Here is a 3,294-nt window from a genome sequence, read left to right as displayed (position 1 = left end):
CAGATAAGTACACCTAGTTGTATACTGTAACAACAGTTAGTTATGCTATACAGTACCGCAGATAAGTACACCTAGTTGTATACTGTAACAACAGTTAGTTATGCTATACAGTACCGCAGATTAAGTACACCTAGTTGTATACTGTAACAACAGTTAGTTATGCTATACAGTACCGCAGATAAGTACACCTAGTTGTATACGCTAGTCAGAACAATATAACCTGTAAGTAGAATGTTAGTTGTTTTTTTTTGGGGGGGTATTTACTGTTTTATTTTTTCCTGAGTTCCTCTCAGCTTAACAAGTGCAGTTAAAACGTCTTGTGCACGCTCTGCTACAAGCTATTCGTATAGTTTCTAAACGTTACTGCATAGGATTATTCAGTTAAAGCGTAATGGAATGAAGATAACTTACTATCACCAAAATTACACGTAGTAAACGTTCGACAACATTTATGTGCATGTTTATTATCTCTTGCTTAATATATATATGCCAGGTTTAAATAATATAAGCCCCGATCTGTATAGTTACCTTACTTTTGGTCAGACTTTCATAATTATAGGAGGTGTGTAAATTACGCATGCGTTAGAACAAGACTGTCCAACTAGCGGTGGGACAACCAACCACCAGGGGAAAATATAAAGTACAAATAACAATGAAATAAGAGCAAAATTTGAAATTGGGCCACAACAATTGACGATCGTTAACAAGTAATAATTTCGTACTATAAAGATGATCCATTGTGTGTGTGTATGTGATAGCACACATCACCCACAGTTGGCTGGTTCTGTTACCTTAATGTTTGGTATGATAACTAGAAACTGTCCAACGGTATACTTGGCATATTTTGTTTTATATTTTTTACCTGCGAAAGAGGATAAAAACAACATGAAACAGGACGCACTTCTTCCTTTCTATAAACTTTTGGCTCTGAATTTAAAGACTTGAGTATTTAATCGATTAAATGAGTCAATTATTACCTTCCACAAAGCAGGGCGTGAAACTAGCATCTAATAAGGTCATCAGAGTTTAATAATAAAAGAAAGAAGGATTTAACAGTCTTTTATACAATATCTAACAATAAAAAAAGAAGGATTTAGCATTGTCTTTTATACAATATCTAACAATAAAAGAAAGAAGGATTTAACATTGTATTTTATACAATATCTAACAATAAAAGAAAGAAGGATTTAACATTGTATTTTATACAATATCTAACAATAAAAGAAAGAAGGATTTAACATTGTATTTTATACAATATCTAACAATAAAAGAAAGAAGGATTTAACATTGTATTTTATACAATATCTAACAATAAAAGAAGAAGGATTTAACATTGTCTTTTATACAATATCTAACAATAAAAAAGAAGGATTTAGCATTGTCTTTTATACAATATCTAACAATAAAAGAAAGAAGGATTTAACATTGTATTTTATACAATATTTAACAATAAAAGAAGAAGGATTTAGCATTGTCTTTTATACAATATCTAACAATAAAAAAAGAAGGATTTAACATTGTCTTTTATACAATATTTGCTTTCTTAACAGGTACCCTCAGGTAGTTTTACTAGAAGTTAAATGATAAATTTTCTCATCGAAAATCACTGTCCATTCAAAGTTCGCTGGCCACTAGCACAACGTTGGACAATCCTTGATTTAGGATATCAAAATGTGTGATACGCATCTCTAGTTCCCAAAGTTCTATCTTAAAAAGAACCGTATAACCATTTAGAATATGTTATAGTGATATCGTAGTTTGTAAAACAGCCAAATATACTATACATAGTATCTTTAATGCCGAAGCCCCCCCCCCCCCAAAATAATATTTTTTTTTTACTTCAAAAAAAGTGGATTTATTTTTCGTGTATTAAATACCTTCATTTACACACACAAAACAGCAACGTAATCGTAATATTGATTTGTTTTTAGTGTTTGTTTATTTTATAGCAAAGCCTCATTGGGTTAACTGCTTTGTCCACCGCGGGGAACTGTACCTCAAATTTTATCGTTGTAAGTCCGTAGATTTATCAGGGGGGACTATTTTAGTGTTATCGCTGTTTAATGTGTTAACTGTTAGATCCTGTTTATTTGTATCAATTTATTTTTGCATTTTTTAAAAGATATTTTTCAATGCATGGTATGCTACTTAATATGTTCCGTATGCAATATAATACACGGTATGACCTGTGTAGGTATTATTTGTGGGGATTATGGAATCTATACAGCAGGATCTGTTTGAGGTATGGCGCCTACGGGATCCATGTGGAGTATAGCACCTAACGTGATCCTTGTGGTGTATGCCATGTAACGTGATCTGAATAGGATATGACACGTAATATGATCCTTGTGGGGAATAGCACCTAACGTGATCCGTGTGTTGTATGCCATCTAACGTGATCTGAATAGGATGCCCCCCAGTGGCACAGCGGTATGTATGCGGACTTACAACGCTAGTGGTGGGCAGAGCACAGATAGCCCATTGTGTAGCTTTGTGCATAACTACAAATAACAGCAACAACTGAATAGGATATGACACGTAATATGATCCTTGTGGAGAATAACATCTAATGAGATACGTGTGTGGAATGTCATCTAACGTGACCTGAATAGGGTATGACACTTAATATGATCCTTGTGGGAGATAGTACCAGTACCTAACAAGATGCAGGTGTGATATATCATCCCAGATATGACAAAGTTTACTAGAGTAGGTTGAAATCATAAAGGGAATATCAATCAAAACTTCTAGTGTCGGATTAGACGAAAAACGTTTTCCCTTCTACTCGTATATGTTTTACAAGTTGCTCACTAAGAACCTGTGATGTCTGATGTTTAATGAAGAATTACTGTGACATTGTTTTAAGTATTTACTCAACAACATAATCATCTTGATTTACCTAAACATAAGACATTAGTATTAGGCCTATTACATTCTTTAAAAACTACATTCTTAATCTAGTCCCTTGGGGATTTTCAGGAATTAGAAGAGAATATAATAATAGTATTCCAACCACACTATGTTTGTCATATCCATTTAATAATAGTATTCCAACCACACTATGTTTGTCATATCCATTTAATAATAGTATTCCAACCACACTATGTTTGTCATATCCATTTAATAATGTATTCCAACCACACTATGTTTGTCATATCCATTTAATAATGATATTCCAACCACACTATGTTTGTCATATCCTATTTAATAATAGTATTCCAACCACACTATGTTTGTCATATCCTATTTAATAATAGTATTCCAACCACACTATGTTTGTCATACTATTTAATA

At 32.7% G+C, this 3,294-nt stretch overlaps 1 protein-coding gene across 2 annotated transcripts in view; it reads left to right on the top strand.

Moving 5' to 3' along the window:
* Positions 1-3,294, top strand: part of LOC106459407 (E3 ubiquitin-protein ligase RNF220-like) — a 60,718-nt gene that overhangs the window by 29,955 nt on the left and 27,469 nt on the right. The gene's annotated exons all lie outside the window — the stretch shown is intronic.

This window comes from Limulus polyphemus, unplaced genomic scaffold, assembly GCF_000517525.1.
Source record: "Limulus polyphemus unplaced genomic scaffold, Limulus_polyphemus-2.1.2 Scaffold604, whole genome shotgun sequence".
Taxonomy (NCBI): domain Eukaryota; kingdom Metazoa; phylum Arthropoda; class Merostomata; order Xiphosura; family Limulidae; genus Limulus; species Limulus polyphemus.
The sequence above is the reverse complement of the archived record's forward strand: the minus strand, read 5'-3'. Positions and strand labels throughout refer to the sequence as shown.